A 22059-nucleotide genomic window follows, 5' to 3' on the forward strand; every position below is an offset into this window, starting at 1 on the left:
TGTGGGGATGACACCATATATACATATATATGTACCAGACATCTCTATGATAAAGCCAAAGTGACCTTGGTGAATAATTTTTTCAATGTGTTCTTTAATCTAGCTTGTAATTATTTTATTGAAAAATTTTATGTCTATGATCATCAGAGACTTTCATTTTCATTGCTGCTGGGATTTTATTTTTGTTATCAGGGCGACAACTGACTTTGTAAAAAGTATTTGGAAATGTTCCTATTCTATTTTACTGAATAATTTGAGAAATATGGGTGCTATCTTTTTTTTAAAAGACTTTGTAGATTTCTATGTTGAGTCCATCTGGCCCTGGATACTTTTTAGATGGGGGAAAATTTTAATTAGTAGTTCCATCACATTGGATAATATGAGTCTAATTAGATTATTTATTCTATTTTACTTGATTCTCTGGAGTCTAACTTCTTGAGATCTATAAATCTGTCTATTTCTTTCAGATCTTGCTTGATTTTTAAAGTATAGGCTTAGGATTCTCTTTATTTCCTCAGTGCAAGTTGTCATGCCCCCTTTCATCTCAAATTTCATTCATTAGGTCTCTCTTTTGGTTAATTTAGCTAAAAATGTGGGTTTTTTTTCCCAAGGAGGCAACTCTTAGTTTTATTTAATTTTTTTGTAATATTTGTTTTGTATTGGTTTGTATTTCATTAATTTTACATGAGTTTTTTTCTTTTCTTTTCTTTTTTTTTTTTTTTTTTAATGTAGGTACCCATCAGAATAGTTTCCTTCCAACACTGCCTTTGTTTTGTCCCATGGGTTTTTTCATGTCATATGTTGCTTTTCATTCAATTTCAGAAATTCATATTTTTCTTCTTGGCTTCTTTCTTGACACAATTGCTATTCTGTAGTCTATGTATTTTCTATAGTTTTAATGCAGTTCATAATTGACTTTATCCCCATTGTGGTCAGATAAGATGCAGGAAGTTATTTCAATTTTGCTGTATTTTTTGAGACTTGCTTGTGTTCAGGTATGTAGTTAATTTTGAAGAAATTTCATGGACTACTGAAAAGAATCTATACTCATTGGTGTTTGATGGAATGTTCTGTAAATATCTATTAGGCCCTCTTGACTTATAAAATTATTTAACTCTAGAGTTTCTCTATTTTTTCTTGATGGACTTTCTATTGAAAAGAATGTGCTATTATTGGTAATCCATTATCACTGACTTGGGGGACAATCTAGGTTTTTACCTACAAAATTGTTACTTTTGGAAAACTGGATGTGGATATATATTTAGAATTGTAATATTCTGTTGGTGATTTTTACCTTTAATGAAGTTTCCCTCTTATCTCTTCTGGTTAATAGTAGTTTAAAGCATATTTTTGTCAGATAATAGAATATTTATATTGTCTTTTTTCTTAGTTCTACTTTCTTCAAATACCATTTTCTATCCAATTACCCTAAGAGGGCTTTTATTATTGATGGTGCAGTGAGTTTCTTAGAGACATCATGAAGATGGATCCTGTTTTCTAAATGTAGAGAGCTGAGAACATTAATAACCAGTGATTATTTTTAAAATGTGTATTAATTCCTGTAATTTTTTATATTTTGCAGGGTTTTCTCAGATCTCTTTTGATGACCTGTCCTGGCATTGTTTGTCATACTTGGAGTATACCTTTTCATACCCTCTTGGCTTTAAATGTTCCTGTCATCTAATCTGGTCTTTTTTTTTTTTTTTTTTTTTTGAGGGCCTGCTGCTGTAAGTTACTTGACCTGTCAGTACTGAAGCTTTCTGTATTGCATCCTCTCTGTGTGTATTTAACTGTCAACAGCATGTATTTATTCAGCTTTTATTATCCTTTATTTACTTTATATGTTTTTAAGATTTTAGCTATAATACGTTGTTAAGAACTTTTTTCTAGTCTTGCTTGTTTGGTGTTCTGTAGGTTTTTTTTTTTTTTATTCCTGGATGAGAATATTATCTTGAGGATTTTTCTTCTATGATTTTATTGAATATATTTCTATGCTTTTGGCATGGTACTCTCTTTCTTTTATGCATATGCATTTGGAGATTATGTGTTTTCCCATGATGTCCCAAAACTCTGCCACATCTCATTCATAATTAAAAAGAATTCTTATTGACCTTTATTGTGTGATCAAATTTTCTACTTCAATCCCTGACTTTCTGTTTCTGACATTATCTATTCTGTTAATGAGGCTTTCCTTCATGTTTTAAATTGGTTTGTGATTTTCATTTCCATCATTAATTTGATTTTCTTTAAAAACTCAAATTTGGTTTTTGTGTCTTTGAGACTTTCCCTTGTATTTTTAATTGGCTCATGGTTTTAATTTCAATAGTTATTTGATTTGGGTTTTCTTTAAAAACTCAAACTTGGTTTTTCTGTCTTTTATGTACTTTTTCTTTCATCTTTGTGTCTTTTTTTTCCTATAGTTATAAACTTCTTTTAAATTAATTGCATGTTGTTCTGGATCATTTTCATTAAGGCCCATTACCATCTATTTTGTATTTTTTCAAAGAGACATGCTAGTGTGTGTGTGTGTGTGTGTGTGTGTGTGTTGTTTTCATTGTTGTGTTGGAATTTGTAAAAATTAAAAACATCTGGAGTTAGTTTTTTTATTAAGTTTTTTTTTTTTCTTCTTGAACCAAGTTTCAACTCAGCTTTCTTTCAGTATGGTTGTTTGGAATGTTCAAAATTAAGTGTATTCATAGCAATGTAACATAGTTGGGGCTATAGCTTCTATTATTGGGCTTCTGGTTGCTAGCTCTAATCTGTTGCATTCAGTGTCTTGGTCAAGAAAGAAGCTTGGAACCATGAACCCTTGTTTGTATGGACTGCTTCTGTATCTCAGAGTCAGAAATGACAACGAAAATCTCAGAGGGATGTTGAGGGCCTCATATAAGGTGACATTAACTAAAAAGCACTCATAGGGCTTTGAGCTGAATTAAATGAAGCAGGACTGAAAGGGGGAACAGAAATAGACTCTGTGATATATGTTGTCATACAGTTTGCCAGTATTTTATTAAAAACTTTTACATTATTGTTCATCAAGGAGATTAGCCTACAGTTTTTCCTTTTTATAATGTCTTTCTGTGGTGTTTGGTACTGGTGTGATACTGGCTTTTTTAGAATAGTTTGGAAGTTCTCCTTCTGTTTCTATTGTTTTTAAATATTTAAGAAATGTTTGTTTTAGTTATATTTTGAAAGTAGCATTCAACTGTGAGTCCATCTGGATTTGATATTTTTATGTATCCAGAAGGCTTCTGATTTCTATTGTGAACTATTTATTATGGTCTTTTTAAGTTGTTGATCTCTGTTTGGTTTAAATTTCGTGGTTCAGATGAGTCTAAAAATTTGGCAGCTTTTTAAAAAGGTTTTCTAACTTAATAGAGTTTTTAAAGTATTCTCTAATAATATTCTGAATTTCTTTAGTGTTGGTTATAATTTCCTCAAACATATTTCATTTTGTTTATGGGTTGCTTCTTTCTTTTGGCTAATTTGGATAAGGGTCTATTGATCTTGTTCATCTTTTCAAAGTACCAGCTCTTAGATTTGTAGCTCTTGGTACTGTTTTTGTTGGTGGTGAAAATGTTTTTTCTATCTCATAAATTCTGCCATGGTATTCATTATTCTTCCTATCTGCTGGATTTTAGTATTTTAATTGTTTCCAAAAAACTTTGAGTTGTTCACTCAAATAATCAATTCACTTATTTTTACTCTTTCTTGTTTTTTAATATACCCACTTTGCACCATAAAATTTCCTCTGAGGACTAGGTTTTAATGTGTCCTGGAAATTTTGCTGTGTTTTTTGTTTTTGTTTATTTTCATGATTTATTTTTTATTTCTTCTTTGTTTTTATGCATTTACTTATTTATTTAGTTCATTAGATATTTTCTATATTCACATTTCAAATGTTATCCCCTTTCCTGCCCCTTTCCTGGTTTCTCTAAAACCACTTTATCCCATTACCCCCCCCCCCCTCATGAACATACCCATTCCTGCTTCCCTGTTCTAGCATACCCCTACACTGGGGAATCGAGCCTTCACAGGACCAAGGGCCTCTCCTCTCACTGGTGTCCAACAAGGCCATCCTCTGCTACATATGTGGCTGGAGCCATGGGTTCCTTCATAAGTACTCTTTGGCTAGTGGTTTAGTCCCTGGGAGCTCTGGGGGGTACGGTTTCATTCATATTGTTGTTCCTCCTATGCAGATGCAAACCCCATCAGCTCCTTTAGTCCTTTTTCTAGCTCCTCCATTGGGGAACCTGAGGTCAGTCTATTGGTTGACTGTGAGCATCCACTTCTGTATTTGTCAGGTACTGGCAGAGCCACTCAGGAGAGAGCTATATCTCCTCCTGTCAGCAAGCTCTTGTTGGTAGTCACAATAGTGTCTGGGTTTGGTAACTGTATATGGGAAGGTCCCTAGGTAGGGCAGTCTCTGGACGGTCTTTGCTTCAGTCTCTGCTCTACATTTTGTCTCTGTATCTCCTCCCATGGCTATTTTGATCCCCCTTCTAAGAAACACTATAGTATCCACACTTTAGTCTTCCTTCTTCTTGAGCTTCATATGGTCCAAGAATTGTATCTTGATTTCTTCTTTGATCCATTTATCATCCAGTAGCATTATTTAATCCCTATGAATTTATGTATTTTCCAGAGACTCTTTTGGTATTAATTTCAAGCTTTATTGCATTGTGGTTAGATTGAACATGTGGTGTTATTTCACTGGGATTGCCCCATCTCATGAAATCTAGTAGTATACTCTTTATAAAACTGCATTTGCCAGAATTTGTTACATATATGGTTAGAACCTTAGTGTCTTCATGCTTAACTATTCCTAATTCTAAAATTTTAGAAGACTAGTCATAAGTTTTTGTATAATATGGCTTAAAATTACTCAAATTATTCACGAGTGACTTCTTTAGTTAACAATATCTTATGCAGATCATTTCTTGATAGTACTGACAAATATAATAGAAACCATCACGATTATTGCATTATATGATAAAGTTAAAAGCTATTCTTATCTTTTGATTTTGTAATGCTAGAGAAATGTATTAACTTATCAAAGAGTAACGGGACTAGATATGCATTTCTATAACTAAAACATTCAATTTTAAAATCTTATTAGTATCTTTGAAAACCACATTTTGATAACAATTAAATTATAATCTATTATGATGGTAAAATAACAGTAATTTCAGAAGATAAATTTCTAACCACCCACAATACAAAAGAATCTAGAATAAAGAAAATTTACTTGCTATCAAAGATAACATTTCTATCTGTTGGTATATTGATTTATAGTCATTACATACAATTGAGGTTTCTAATACTGCAATAGTAAGACTTATGACAGGATTCCATTTTACATTACTCTTATGCTATAAGTATTTTATCATATAATTTGAAGGCCTTCATATAAATAATAAAAATAACTGGAGAAAAGGCTGTATAGCAAGTTTGGCCCCGGCATGCAATAAAGACACATGCTCCATTATGTTCATAGCAGCCTTATTTATAATAGCCAGAAGCTGGAAAGAACCCAGATGCCCCTCAAAGGAGGAATGGATACAGAAAATGTGGTATATTTACACAATGGAATACTACTCAGCAATTAGAAACAATGAATTCACATAATTTTTAGGCAAATGGTTTGATCTGGAAACTATCATCCTTAGTGAGGTAACCAGTCACAAAAGAATACACATGGAATGCAATCTCTGATAAGTGGATATTAATTAGCCCAGAAGCCCTGAATACCCAAGGCACAAATTGCATAACAAATGACTCCCATGAAGAAGTATGGAGAAGGCCTTGACACTGGAAAGGATTGATCTAGCATTGGAGGGGAATATAAGGACAGAGAAAAAAAGGAGGTAGGTGATTGGAGAATGGATGGAGAGAAGAAGGTTTATGGGACATATGGGGAGGGGAGATCCGGGAAAGGGGAAATTATTTGGAATGTAAACAAAGAATATAGAAAATAAAATTATTTTAAAAAAAGAGTGCTTGCTGATCTTTCAAAGGATTTAAGTTCAGTTAGCACCACACATGTTGGGTAGTACACAATCATTATGCTCCAGCTCCTGGGGTTCCAGTGCCTTCTTCTCTCCCCCATGGGCAATTACACAGATGTGCACATGTGCACACAGAGACACACATGTACACATAAACAGAAACAATTTTAAAAAAATAAAAAGAGAACATATAAGAGTGTTGAGAATGCCTTGTAGTTCTGAAAACAACTGCTTGAAAAGATTCAAGTCTAGAAATTGTCACTTGCGTGCTGTGTTCAGTGAAATGTCTCTCCAATGTTCCTTGCCCAATTTCTGAGCAGTTGTTTGTTGAAGTTGTTTGAAGGGTGTTTGTGTATTCTCTAGAGCATGCACCCTTGAAGAAAATGCAAGTTAAAGCCACAATCAGACACAAGTTAGAAAATAATTGTAATAACAGAAGATAGTGCTTCTGATCTGGGGGAAATGTAGCTCTGGTGACCCTGAGAGACAAAACAGTCACCTGGCAAAACAGTTTGCTCTTTTTCTTCTAAAACAGAAAGTCAAGCCTTCAGTTATCATAAAGCCTAATGACTCCTTTCTTGGGTATTCATCTCAGAGCAAAAAAAAAAAAAAAAACCTATGTTTACCAATAAATAAGGAAACAAAAAACAAAACCAAACAAAAAATTTAAACTGCATACAACTGTATAAGAGCTTGATTCAATAAAAGAGTGACCATACAAATATGATATACTTACTTTATAGAATATATTTCAATATTAAGAGTGAAAGCCAGAGACATAGGATAGAACTTAGGATGACTGGCAAAAGGGGGGGGGACAATTAAATGATTCCTAATCATATTCCTCTGCTATACTCATATATAAGTTCCTAGTCCAATTGTCATCACAGGGATATCTCCCAGCAGCTGGTAAGAGCAGATGCAGAGACTCACAGACAAACATTGGGCAGAGCCAGAAGAATCCTACAGAAGAAGCGAATGAAGGATTCTAGGAGCCAGAGAATTTAAGGATCCCAGGAGAACACACCTCACACAATCAACTAAGCAGGGTTCATAGGGTTTACAGAGACTGAAATGACAACCACAGACCCTGTGTGGGTCTGAACTAGGTTCTCTGCATACACCTTATGGTTGTTTATCTTGGTGTTCTTGTTGGACTCCCAGTAGTGGGAGTCAGGGGTGTCTCTGACTTTTTTTGCCTGCACTTGGGACTCCATTTCTCCTGGGTTGCCTTGTCTACATTGGTATAAGGGCTTGTGCCGAGTCTTACTGCATCTTGTTAGGCCATGTTCAGTGGATATCCCTGAGAGTATTCCATTTTTATTAATAGAAAAGGAAATAGAGGAGGAGTGGATCTGAGGGGAGAGGGGATAGGGAAAGGGACTAGGAGGAGTGAAGACGGGAAATTGTGGTCAGGATGTAATGCAGAAAAGAAGAGTAAAATTTTTTTATAGAATAAAATAATATGTATGTATGTATTTAACAACTTGGGTAAATTTCTGAAAATTATATTGAAAAACATAAATACTGCATGGTAATATGTCACATAATTCTATTTGTGCAATATCTTAAAATGACAGAATATTATATGAAATGACAGAAATGATAGCAATAGAATAGAAACTGTTTTTTCATGGAGTAACATGGGTGATTAGAAGAGAAGGTAATGAATGTGTTAATAGGAAAATCAAGGGCATCCTTATGGTGAAGGAATTATGGATAGACTTTATTACTAGTCAAAAATTTTATCACATACATACATAAACATTGATGGAGATGCAAATAAGTGAATTGGTAAAATGCTAACTAGATCATAATTTTATTGGTGTTGTATAGTGAGTTGTTTTAAAAAAATATCAGCATTGGGAAATTAAGTAAAGTATATATGCTGAGTCTCTGTTATTACTTCTTATGACCCCAAAGGAACTTGTATTTATTTTAATAATTTATAAAGTGGGTAATTATGTCAATGATGACTGACAAACTTACACATCAGTGGCTATTGTACATTATAGTTTCTTTCTGCTAATCACTCAAATCTTCATCACCAGTAAAGAACAGATGTCAGCTAAGGAATGGTAAAGCTAGACTCCTCGGGCAGATAGTTTGGAAATGTGAAAGCGATAGATATTCTGCAGTCAAAATCTGAATATGAACTGTTAGCAAATCCCTAGCTGAATGCACATTACATATGCATTGAGTAGGTGCCCCAGAGCAAAATGAACTGGAAACTAGGAGTCAACTAGGACTCTTTAAGAACTCTAAAATTCTGAACTGCTTCTGGTAAGGTTAAGACTTTGTTGCATTTTTAAAAAGCATGTGCTTAGTTACCCACAATTCAGCTGGTATGAATTTGAGATTCAAACACAACTGGAAATTTAAACACAAATGCACAGACACAGCCATAACATCACACAGGCTGTGAGAAATAAAATTTGAATGTAAAATCTTGACAGATTACTGGACCTACTGAAGAAATCAACAGACTGGAGAATTAAAAATCAAAAACAAAACCAGAATAAAAAACAAACAAAAACCAAAAACCAAACCAAAAACCTGGTAGCCAGATATGCCATAATTGGTGAAATTATTTTACAAATAAAACTAAATATGAGCCTGGTGCTATAGACTAGAAATTAGGAGTTCTTATTGTTCTTTCAGCAGATGGCCAAGAACCCATATCAGCCAGCTTGTAAATTGCCTGTTTAAACACCAGTTTCAGCCAATTTGACACCTTCTGGTGTCCAGGGGCACCTACACTCATGTGGTACACATAAACACACATACACACCTAATGTAATAAATATTATGTAAATAAAATATGGTAATATAAATAATATAATAATGTAATATAACTAAATGCAATATAAATGAATGAATAATTAATAATCCTAATAAATGAATGAAATAATCTTAAAAAGAAAGTTATATAAACTTAAAAGTCAGTAACCTAGAAAATTGATAGCTAGCCTATTACTAGTATGAAAAATGTTGGAGAAATTTATTTTAGTTACTGGGAAGGCTCACAATATTGTAATGTGATTGTGCACATAGAAGAGGTGTACTGTTTCACAACTATCTATTTAATTTTAAAAGTCAATATTAAATATAAACAAATTCTCATGAGTTTTACTTACCTATACACAGTTACCCAATAAATGACCCCTGAAAAGGAAATTTAAGAAACATAAGTTAAATGATCATGAGGCTAAAATGATGCTAAGAGGGAAGAAATGAAAAGAGGGAAAGGGCAGTGAAGGGAATGAAACGAATAGAAAATGCAGGGTACAATGGCAGATCAAAGTCTTTGTATGCAGCAATCATACTAAGTATAAACAGGGTAAATATTGCAAGGCAAATATTACGAATAGTTGGACTATTTGTAAGAGCTGAAGGAAAAAGACATAAGGCTATGGGGAGGAAGTGTTGAAAGATAAGTATAGAGGTATGGGTGGTCATTGTGGCATGTGAGAAATGTCTTTTCTCACTCAAGCAGAATTCAAAGGGAACTAACCATGCTAACTTGATCACAAGATACTGTTGTGTTAAGTTTGTATTCTCCTGACCCTTCTATCCTGTCCAAGACATAGAGGTCCAGAAAACCTGCCCCTATACTATCTCCAGTGTTTTCATGGTGATACCGATGACTGGATGTTGCAAAAATGGATAGCATCTGACTGTACCATGAATTATAGAAGTCACAACTAACTCACATGTTCTGCCTTACCTCCTGGGACTATTCTGTAAGGATGGTGCTTTGCTTCCCTTCTTCTTTATACAGAGAGCAGAGCTGTATTTTATTTCCTTAGCTCATATCTATGATTTCATGAAAATACAAATGTCCTGGAATTCTTAACAAAAAGGAGGGAAGCCACTCCAGTGTGCTGAAAGTGTTTAAAGAATTCCCAGTCTGAGAGAGACACAAAAGAATCTATAATGGTAAGTTTTCTAAACAAGAGTAAAGGGTTCCACACACTCTACAAAACTCAACTCAGAAACAAATTTCAAGTAAAATTGCAGGTTTCTTAGAACCAGAAATTTGGAACCATGATCACTAAGAGCTGCATTACCCACAGACTCCTGTTTTGAATAGTGGCCCCCAGCTGATGGCATTGTTTAGGCAGGTAATGGAACCTTTGGGATGTGGGGCCTAACTGACCAATGCTGGCCACTGTTGGCAGGCTTTCAAGATTATATCTATTTCTAGTTTCAATCTAATTGTCTCCCTACTCTGCTGTGTGGTAAGCTCATGCCATTGGTTCCCATGGCTACAGTTGAAGTTCTTCCAATTCCCACATCTCAATAGACCATGTCCTCTAAAGCCATGGGGCCGCGCTCAGACCCCAGTGGCAGGATTCTTTATCATTTATGACACTTATGTCTGGCAAAAAAAATCAGTATAGAAGCCTGTGGTAACTGTGATACAGTTCTAGCGATACGCTGAAGAATAGTTTTGCCTTCTGGGTGATGGTTTCAATTCATGGCCAGGTGGTGCCATTCCTATGACAGTGTTGAAGCAGAATGTCATGGTGACAGGTGCATGAGGTGAGAGAAGCTGCCCTTCTCATGTATGGATTGAAAAAGAGGGAGGAAAGGAGGGAGGTAAAGAGAGAAAGAGAGAGACACACACACACACACACACAGAGAGAGAGAGAGAGAGAGAGAGAGAGAGAGAGAGAGAGAGAATTGAGGAAATGACTGGGAATAGCATATACTTTTCAGAGTCATGTTTGCAGTGACTTCCTTCATCCAATTAGAGCTTCCACCTCAAAGTTTCCTTTCAATATCCAATTGGAATAGAAATAATTAAGAGACTTAATTCAACAAGGTTAAAGCACTCCTGATCTAATCATGTACTAAAGCCTCATCCCTGACGATATCCTGGAGGCCATGACTTTAACACATTATTGTTTAGACTTTTTCAGATCTAAGCCAAAACTTTAGTTGATATTTGTGATCCTGTTTTGCTATTATGATGTCACGTTATAATCTCCTCTAGGATTTGAGCATTGGTTTCCCCGAGGGGTCTGACTCTTGCTCTCCTTTTTTGCACTTCTTGTGGTTGGATGGATTTGTTGGGGAAGAACCCAGAATCACAAAATCTGTGGTCTTCTGGGTGCACTATTGTCCTTGAAACATAAGAATTGTTTGTAATTCCTTCAACACTTAAGGCCAATAGTTATCCAACCTTTGAGCTGCAGGACACTATACAGATCCAAAAGCATTTGATGATTTCTGTTGGGGTTTGTCAGCCACAGACTAAATCAGTTCTGTTTCTTACTTGCATGTGGAGAGCACAGAGTTAAATACTAAGATGTGGACTTTGCAGGGAGGGGCTGTGAAGTGAGTCTGGGCGGGTGCTCCCCTTTGGCTCCTATGGTTGATGAAGAGCTCATCTTCTCCTCTCGTCCCCATCTTTCTATACATGGAACAAAGGTGAGGCAAACAAAGCAACCTGAGAAAAGCTACTAGGAGAAAAAGAGGGGCTAAGAAAGTCAAGTGTGGGAATATGTCCGGGATGAATGGGGTACCTATGATGTAAGGTGGGGCTGCAAACAAACACAGGATGACACATGGTGATGCAGAAGCCAAGTATTTTCTTTTCTTTTATTTATTTATTTATTTATTTATTTATTTATTTATTTATTTATTTATTTTACAAGGAATGAAGGTTTATTTGGACTCACCATTTCCCAGAAGTCAGCCCATGTTTTTTTTTTTTAATTTATTTTTTTTAATTCTTTTTATTCGATATAATTTATTTACATTTCAAATGATTTCCCCTTTTCTAGCCCCCCCACTCCCTGAAAGTCCCGTAAGCCCCCTTCTCTTCCCCTGTCCTCCCTCCCACCCCTTCCTACTTCCCCGTTCTGGTTTTGCCGAATACTGTTTCACTGAGTCTTTCCAGAACCAGGGGCCACTCCTCCTTTCTTCTTGTATCTCATTTGATGTGTGGATTATGTTTTGGCTATTCCAATTTTCTAGGTTAATAACCACTTATTAGTGAGTGCATACCATGATTCACCTTTTGAGTCTGGGTTACCTCACTTAGTATGATGTTCTCTAGCTCCATCCATTTGCCTAAGAATTTCATGAATTCATTGTTTCTAATGGCTGAATAGTACTCCATTGTGTAGATATACCACATTTTTTGCATCCACTCTTCTGTTGAGGGATACCTGGGTTCTTTCCAGCATCTGGCAATTATAAATAGGGCTGCTATGAACATAGTAGAGCATATATCCTTATTACATGGTGGGGAATCCTCTGGATATATGCCCAGGAGTGGTATAGCAGGATCTTCTGGAAGTGAGGTGCCCAGTTTTCGGAGGAACCGCCAGACTGATTTCCAGAGTGGTTGTACCAATTTGCAACCCCACCAGCAGTGGAGGAGTGTTCCTCTTTCTCCACACCCTCTCTAACACCTGCTGTCTCCTGAATTTTTAATCTTAGCCATTCTGACTGGTGTAAGATGAAATCTTAGGGTTGTTTTGATTTGCATTTCCCTAATGACTAATGAAGTTGAGCATTTTTTAAGATGCTTCTCCGCCATCTGAAGTTCAGCAAAGTGGCAGGTTATAAAATCAACTCAAGCAAATCAGTGGCCTTCCTATACTCAAAGGATAAGCAGGCTGAGAAAGAAATTAGGGAAATGACCCCCTTCACAATAGCCACAAACAGTATAAAGTATCTTGGGGTGACTCTTACCAAACATGTGAAAGATCTGTATGACAAGAACTTCAAGACTCTGAAGAAGGAAATGGAAGAAGACCTCAAAAAATGGGAAAACCTCCCATGCTCATGGATCAGTAGAATCAATATAGTTAAAATGGCCATTTTGCCAAAAGCAATATATAGATTCAATGCAATACCCATCAAAATCCCAACTCAATTCTTCACAGAGTTAGAAAGAGCAATTATCAAATTCATCTGGAACAACAAAAAACCCAGGATAGCTAAAACTATTCTCAGCAACAAAAGAAAATCTGGGGGAATCAGTATCCCTGACCTCAAGCAATACTACAGAGCAATAGTGTTAAAAACTGCATGGTATTGGTACAGTGACAGGCAGGAGGATCAATGGAACAGGATTGAAGATCCAGAAATGAACCCACACACCTATGGCCACTTGATCCTCGACAAAGAGGCTGAAAACATCCAATGGAAAAAAGATAGCCTTTTCAACAAATGGTGCTGGTTCAACTGGAGGTCAGCATGCAGAAGAATGCGAATTGATCCATCCTTGTCTCCTTGTACTAAGCTCAAATCCAAATGGATCAAGGACCTCCACATAAAGCCAGACACTCTGAAGCTAATAGAAAAGAAACTGGGGAAGACCCTTGAGGACATCGGTACAGGGAGAAAGTTTCTGAACAGAACACCAATAGCGTATGCTCTAAGAGCAAGAATTGACAAATGGGACCTCATAAGGTTACAGAGTTTCTGTAAAGCAAAGGACACCATCAAGAGGACAGATCGGCAACCAACAAATTGGGAAAAGATCTTCACCAATCCTACATCAGATAGAGGGCTGATATCCAATATATATAAAGAACTCAAGAAGTTAGACTCCAGAAAACCGAACAACCCTATTAAAAATGGGGTACAGAGTTAAACATTAAGAATTCTCACCTGAAGAACTTCGGATGGCGGAGAAGTATTTTCAAAGTGAGATCTTTAGCTTCTTTTGAGGGAGTTTTCCTTCAGCACCTCTCTTCTGGATTTTCTGTGGTGTGTACATGTGTAAAAATTTGAAAGTCTGGTATGATATAAAGTGTCAATCGCTTAATATAGTACCGCTCAGCCCAAATCACTTGAACTTTTATTTATTCCTTTACATGTACATTTTTACTATGAAATGGGAGCATATTAAATGTATATTTGTATCCACATCAAGAATATGACTGTTTATCATGTAAGTGACAACTCAGGGTTTTATTGTAATGATGTGCCATAGTTTATTTGCCTCAGTGCTATTGGTTGATATTTAGTTATTTTTCAGAGTATTTTTCTTATTTAAATGACTATGGATTATGTGTTTACTTTTATAATTATTTTATTATGATGATTCATGGGATTAATTTATCTGGCCAAATTACTGATCAGAACACTTTGAGCATATTTAATAATGATGGGTATTTATTGCCAAATGCTCCTTGAATGGTTGAAAATTTACATGAAATAACACCTGCTTGTTTTCTACATCTTTACTGACACTTCGCATTACCAATGTGCTGTTGTATTTCCCAGTCTAGCTGATAAATGATAACATACCGCTAGAGTCCTGGTCAGTATTTCTTTATGTTACAATGATTAGAATTCCTAGTGTAAATAGCAAAGGTGAAATGGTATCTAAATGGATCTAATTTCTGGACATAACATTAGTGTTTGCCTTGACATTGTCATGAGGGTTAAATGGAAATGAGATATGTGAAATGTTTAGCACACAGTTGACACATAGTCTAGAAGGCAGTTCTCATTAGCATGTGAGAAACTAAGCCTTTTCTATAGAGGAATGAACATTAGTCGGGCATTTCTACCTGACTAATATATCTTGCTCTCAGAAAGCAAAACACCCTGTATTCATTTGGCCATCTCTTCCCTTCCTAGTCACCACATGCTACTAAAGGAGTTGACCTCACAAAGGGGGTACTTATGTAGTAGGGCTCCTCTTATATATGAGCTTGAGGGTGAGGTGTATAAGTCAGTAAGAGATCTGGAGTCCAAGGATGGTCAAGTTAATTAGAAATTTGTCAGAGATGCTATAAGACAGAACTTGTGCCTGGTGCTATCAACTGGCCCAAGAACACATGAGTGGCCATGAGACAGGCCCTAGAAAAGATCCTAGTATTATTACTTTGCTAGTACTAAACTGTCCCCTGAGTACACTTACCTGTGTGTAAATTATCACATCTCGATATGAGAGATGTTTGCATCTTTCAACCTTCATCTGAGTAGCTCTTTTCTGTAGTAGTGATTCCACAAAGACCCACAGTTGGTCAAAAGACAGCGAATAAAAGATTGGAGTGCTTAGCCCTAACACATTCCCTCCCCCAAAATCATGGGAATCCTTATAGAAAGGGGGCAGAAAAACTCTAAGATACACAAACAGTGGATGGTTACAGCAAAGATGATTTTTTTTTAGACATTTTAGGTCTGTTGTACATGTAAACTCACAGTGACTATGAATGCATAAGGCCTATCCAAGATTAAGTCAGCCAAATCTCAAAACAGTTAAGGGAAGGGATCACAAAGTCCTACCCTCTAGATGAGGAGTTATTTGCAGTTGATGGCTACTGTAGAAGGGAGAATCAGATTTCTTCATGGATATGGCTCTGATAGATGATATCTGTGCTACAGTAGATAAACTGACACCCATGGCCACTGAAGCAGCAATAAGTAGATTTTGGGTTTTTTTTTTTTAAAAAGCACCCAAACTTGGATGAGAATAGTGGGGGGGGGGTGGGAATGGGGTTCAGGAATCAGAAGGAGAGGAAATGGTAGGGAAATATCATCAAAACATATGATAGGTATTATTAAATTCTTAGACAATAAAAGAAGAGATACAAGAAAATGGCTTAACAACAAAAGTGAATGTTAAGGATCTTGCTGTCTTGTGTGTTTATGGAAATATCAGTTCAAGGAAAGTCCTTATAGTAGGGGAAGGAGATCAAAACTAGAAGAACCCAGCACCCTGTGTGCCCTGTGCATCTGGAGAGAGCTGGACCTGTGCCTTTCATGCTTTATTTCCTTAGCATCCTCATTGGCTAATGTTATTGCAATTGAGCTTCTACCATTTTTGAACAAAAACTTTCTGTTTAAAACACTACTTTTAGACAACCAATATTTTCTATGCACAAAACTTTTTTAAGCTGTAGATGACATCATTTTCTTATTTACTAGATATTTAAATTTTGATGCTACTCTGATAGACAATTTTGAATATTCTGAGAAACTCAGCTTTAAAAAATAATATTTGCTGGGGCAGACTCTTGGCCGGTCTGCTCCAGTGAAGACACCATCTCCTGTTCCATCCTAGAGAATCTGCAGCACTCAGAGAGCAGTTGGTAGGAACCTCCTCCTACCTCCAGAGTCACAGAGTTGCTGCTGGGGGCCAGCAGAATCATGACCCATCAACTACCAAAACCCCTGCCCTCCTAAATACAACTCCCCTTCTCTTCCTTCCTCTCCTTCCACTGCCCAGTCTTTTTTGCTGGAGAAGACTCGTGGCTTGTCTGCTCCAGTGAAAACACCATCTCTTTATCCATCCTAGAGAACCCGCTGCACTCAGAGCAGTTGAGAACTTGCTGCACTGAGAGTAGTTGAGATCCCACTACACTCAGAGCAGTTAAGAACCTGCTACATTCAGAGAAGATGATCCATCCAAAAGAACCCACTGCACTCAGAGCAGTTGAGAACCTGCTGCATTCAGAGTAGTTGACCCAGCAGTCTGAAGGCCTCCCAGAGATCTACTGCATCCAGGGCAACAGATCATAACACTCTCTGCCACTGTGAAGAAACTACCCCTCCACCACCATCAGAAGGCTCCGCAGGTGTCTGCTACAGACAGGGCTGTAGGCCTACCAGGAAAACTGAAGCAAACCAGGATCTAAAAAGGCAGACTCCAGACAATTATCCAGACCAACAAACACCCGGGATATCGAGATTGAGAAAGGCAAGCGCCAAGACCATAGGAAACAGAAGCCAATATATGTGGGCATCATCAGAACCCAGTTCTTCCACCACATAAGCCATGAATACAACAACACACCTGAAAATCAGGAAGCTGACCTAAAATCCTAACTCATGAAGATAATAGAGTCTTTAGGGAGTATATCAATAACTCAATGAAAGAAATACAGAAAAACACAGGTAAACAGGTGAAAGAATTGAAGAAAGTGATTCAAGACCTAAAAGTGGAAGTAGAAACAATAAAGAAAACACAAATGGAGGCAAACCTAGAAATGGAAAACCTAGGAATGAGGTCAGGAATTACAGATGTAAGCTCCAACAGAATACAAGAGATAGAAGAGAGAATCTCAAGTGTAGATGATACCATAGAAGATATGGACACAACAATCAAAGAAATTGCAAAATGCAAAAAGTTTCTGACCCAAAACATACAGGAAATCCAGGACACAATGAGAAGACCAAACCTAAGAGTTATAGGTATAGGAGAGAGCAAGGATTCCCAACTTAAAGGGCCAGTAAATATCTTCAACAAAATTATAGAAGAAAACTTTCCTAACCTAAAGAAAGAGATACCCAGGAACATACAAAAAGCTTACAGAACTCCAAATAGGCTGGACCAGAACAGAAATTCCTCATCCACATAATAATCAAAACACCAAATGCACTAAACAAAGAAATAATATTAAAAGTGGTAAGGGAAAAAAGTCAAGTAACATACAAAGGCAAACCTATTAGAATTACACCAGACTTCTCACCAGAAACTATGAAAGCTAGAAGATCCTGGGCAGATGTCATATAGACCTTAAGAGAACACAAATGCCAACCCAGGCTACTATACCAAGCAAAATTCTCAACTGCCACAGATGAAGAACACAAGATATTCCATGACAAAACCAAATTTACACAATATCTTTCTACAAACCCAGCTCTACAAAAGATAATGGATGGAAAATACCAACACAAGAAGGGAAACTACACCCCCCAAAAAGCATGAAGATAATGTTTCAACAAACCCAAAAGAAGATAGCCACACAAACAGAATTCTAGCTTTAACAACAAAAATAACAGGAAATAACAATCACTTTTCCTTAATATCTCTTAACATTGATGGACTCAATTCCCTAAAAAAAGACACAGACTAACAGACTGAATACGTAAATAGGATCCAACATTTTACTGCATAAAAGAAACCCACCTCAGTTACAAAGACAGTCACTATCTCAGAGTCAAAGGTTGGAAAACAATTTTCCAAACAAATTGTCCCAAGAAACAAGCTGGATTGGCCATTCTTATATCAGATAAAATTGACTTTCTACCAAAAGTTGTCAAAAAAGATATGGAAGGACACTTCATAATGGTCAAAGGAAAAATGTGCCAAGATGAACTGTCAATTCTGAACATCTATGCTCCAAATGAACGGGCACCCACATTCATAAAAGAAACTTTATTAAAGCTCAAAGCACACATTGCAACCTACACAATAATAGTGGGAGACTTCAACATCCCATTATCAACAATGGACAAATCATAGATACAGAAACTAAGCAGAGACACAGTGAAATTAACAGTTGTTACGAGCCAAATGGATCTAACAGATATTTATAGAACATTTCATCCTAAAGCAAAAGAATATACCTTCTTCTCAGCACCTCATGGTACCTTCTCCAAAACTGACCATATTGGTCACAAAACAGGCCTCAACATATACAGAATTATTGAAATAATTCCATACACCCTGTCAGATCACCATGGTTTAAGGCTGGTCTTATGTTCCAACAAAAACAACAGAAAACACACATATACATGGAAGCTGAACAATATTCTACTTAGTGATAACTTGGTCAAAGAAGAAATAAAGAAAGAAATTAAAGACTTTTTAGAATTTAATGAAAATGAAGACACATCATACCAAAATCTATGGTACACAATAAAATCAGTGCTAAGAGGAAAATTCATACCTTTAAATGCCTCCAAAAAGTAACCAGAGAGAACTTACACTAGCAGCTTGACAGCACACCTGAAAGCTCTAGAACAAAAAGAAGTAAACACACCCAAGAACAGTAGACATCAGGAAATAATCAAACTCAGGACCGAAATCAACCAAATAGAAACAAAAAGAACTCTCCAATAATCAACAAAACCAGGAGCTGGTTCTTTGAGAAAATCAACAAGACAGCAGATGCTGGCAAGGATGTGGAGAAAGAGGAACACTTCTCCATTGCTGGTGGGATGGTAAGCTGGTACAACCACTCTGGAAATCAGTTTGGCGATTCCTCAGAAAATTAGACATAGTACTACATGAGGACCCAGCTATACCACTCCTGGGCATATACCCAGAATATGCTCCAACATATAATAAGGACACATGCTCCTTTATGTTCATAGCAGCCTTATTTATACTAGCCAGAAGCTGGAAAGAACTCAGGTGTCCTTCAACAGAGGAATGGATACAGAAAATGTGGTATATTTTGCACAATGGAGTACTTACTACTCAGTTATTAAAAACAATAAATTCATGGAATTCTTAGGTAAATGGATGGAATTAGAAAGTGTCATCGTGAGTGAGGTAACCCAATCACAAGGGAACACACATACTATGCACTCAATGATAAGTGGATATTAGCCCAAAAGCTCGGAATAAACAAGATACAATTCACAGACCACATGAAGCTCGAGAAGGAAGACCAAACTGTGGGTGTTTCAGTATTTTTCTGAGAAAGGAGCAATTATGGAGACAAAGTGTGGAGCAGAGACTGAAGGAAAGGCCATCCAGAGACTGTCCTACCTGGGGATTCATCCTATAAACAGTCACTAAACCCAGACACTATTGTGGATGCTAACAAGTGCTTGCCGAAAGGAGCCTGTTATGACTGTCTTCCAGAGCTTTACAGATGCAGCCAACCATTGGACTGAATGCAGGGTCCCCAATGGAGGAGTTGGAGGGAGGACTGGAAGAGCTGAAGGGATTTGCAGCCTCACGGAAATAACCATGATGTTAGCCAACCAGATGCCCCAGGACTTCCAGGGACTATACCATCAACCATGGGGTGCAGATGGTTCCAGCCGCATTTGTAGCAGAAGAATGCTTTGTTGGGCATCGGTGGGAGAAGAAGTTCTTGGTTCTATGAAGGCTCAATAGATGCCCCAGCATGGGGAAATCGAGGAGGGTAGGTGGGAGTGGTTTGGGTTGAAGGGCATCCCCATGGAGGCAGGGGGAGGGAAGATGTGTTGGGGGTTTTCTGGGAGGGTGGAAAATGGGAAAGGGAATAACATTTAAAATGTAAATGAAGAATATATTCAATAAAAAAAGAAAAAGCACAACAACAACAAAAATAATAATATTCTTAGGCCACAGAATATATAATGATCAGGTGTTTCTGGCATCCGACCATTGGATCTCTTTGTATATAAACTCTGACAATTTGGGGGATGATTTAAATATTTATGTAAACTTGGCCACAGTGTAGTAATAGCTCTAAGTCTATGGGACCCATATGATGATAGAATTATATTTATGGGCTCTTTAAAAAAATCTGTCTCTGAGCTGGTCATAAGCCCATTGATTATAAGCACTGGCTGTTCTTCCAGAGGATCTGGGTTTGATTCTCAGCACCCATGTGACAGGCAGCTCATAACAGCCTATAACTTAAGTTCAGAGGGATCAGAGATTCTGTAGGCAGTACATACATATGGTGCATATTAATGCAGGTAAAACATATATGTATTTACTTATTTTACATATATATGTATATATATGTAAAATATATATGTATATATATGTAAAATCATTTATATATATGTAAAATAAGTAAATTTAAAACAATCCTATCTGAGATCATACAAATAATCATGCTTCCTCTAAGAATTTGATTCTGCTACAAGTTTATGAATCTCTGTTCATTTTCTCTAAAATAAGGCTGATAATTGTAGCTGTTTGATGTGTGTGTGTGCATGCGTGTGCATGTGCGTGTGTGTGTGCGTGTGTCTGTGTGTGTGTGTGTGTGTGTGTGTGCATGTGTGTATGTGTGTATGTGTATGTGTGTGTATTTCTGAATGTGTGTGCCCGCAGAGACCAGAAGTCACAAAATTTCTTGGAGCTATAACTAAAGGCATATGTGAGCTGCCTGATCTGGAGCTGGATCTGGAGCTGGAATCTGAATTCAGTTCTGCATGATAGATCATAAAGCATTCTTGCACACTGAGTCATCTCTCTAGCCCCAAACAAAGTCACAGCATTTGACCCTTATCTCTTGTTACCATCACTCTCTTTCCTTGTTCAAATTGTGTTTGAATGGGGAAAGGGGGTTATGGGAGACACATATGTCCAGAATTTCTAATACTGGTCATTAATATTGATGAATGAATTAAAGAAATCAAATGGATCAGGGGTTCCACTAACATGTACCACAAGGTTATTTATTCCAAATCCATAATCTTCATTAAGTAAAATAGGGCCCAGTGTGAGAATCAGTGAGATCAGTTTAGCATAGTTCATAGGTAAAGCATGAAAAGTAATCAGCTTTCGCATATCACACTGGGACATCAAAGTCCTCAAGGGAGACTTGCTTAGCTAAGTACAGCTAGCTGTCTCTTCTTTGAACAGAACCAGAACAATAACAAGTTTAGTCAGAACAGAAACTTCTGTACAGTAAACAATAGCTTTCATTGCCATTGGCAATAGCTTTCTGAATAGAATTTGAAGCTTTGTGTAAGATAGCTGGGTTTTGTTTCTGTTTTATTTTTTATTTTTTTTACACACGGAGAGAAATGATGAGGTGAGCTATACTTACTGATCAAGAGGAAGGCTATCATCTCTGAATGCTTGTATCAAATGGTCTATTATTTCTGGTCCCTCCCTCCAGTGTTAGATAACCCTTCTTGTTAAAAGTGAGCCTCAACTGTTGTTCTCCTCTTTATAGTCTGTAATGTTCCAGGATATGAAGTGACTTTGCTGAAAGAATACCTAAAATAAGAGTAAGTCATCAGTGTGCATACATTCTAAGAAGAAAATATATTCACTGGCGACCTTTGTGCATTTCAGTGCCTCTGATTACCATCTGGTGCCTTCTCTAACCTAATCCCCCAGTAGCATCCCACATATGGATCTACTTAAAGAAAAAGCTCTCTCTCTCTCTCTCTCTCTCTCTCTCTCTCTCTCTCTCTCTCACTCACTCTCACTCTCTCTCTCTCTCTCTCTCTCACACACACACACACACACACACACACGTACATGTGTGTGTGTGTGTGTGTGTGTGTGTGAAGGTATGTATGAATGTGGTGACCAAAGGTCAACCCTGGCTATCATTCCTCAGACACTGGCCCACCTGGTTTTTCCTTGTCTTCAAATAATTGTTGTATT

This window comes from Apodemus sylvaticus, chromosome 2, assembly GCF_947179515.1.
Source record: "Apodemus sylvaticus chromosome 2, mApoSyl1.1, whole genome shotgun sequence".
NCBI classification, from domain to species: domain Eukaryota; kingdom Metazoa; phylum Chordata; class Mammalia; order Rodentia; family Muridae; genus Apodemus; species Apodemus sylvaticus.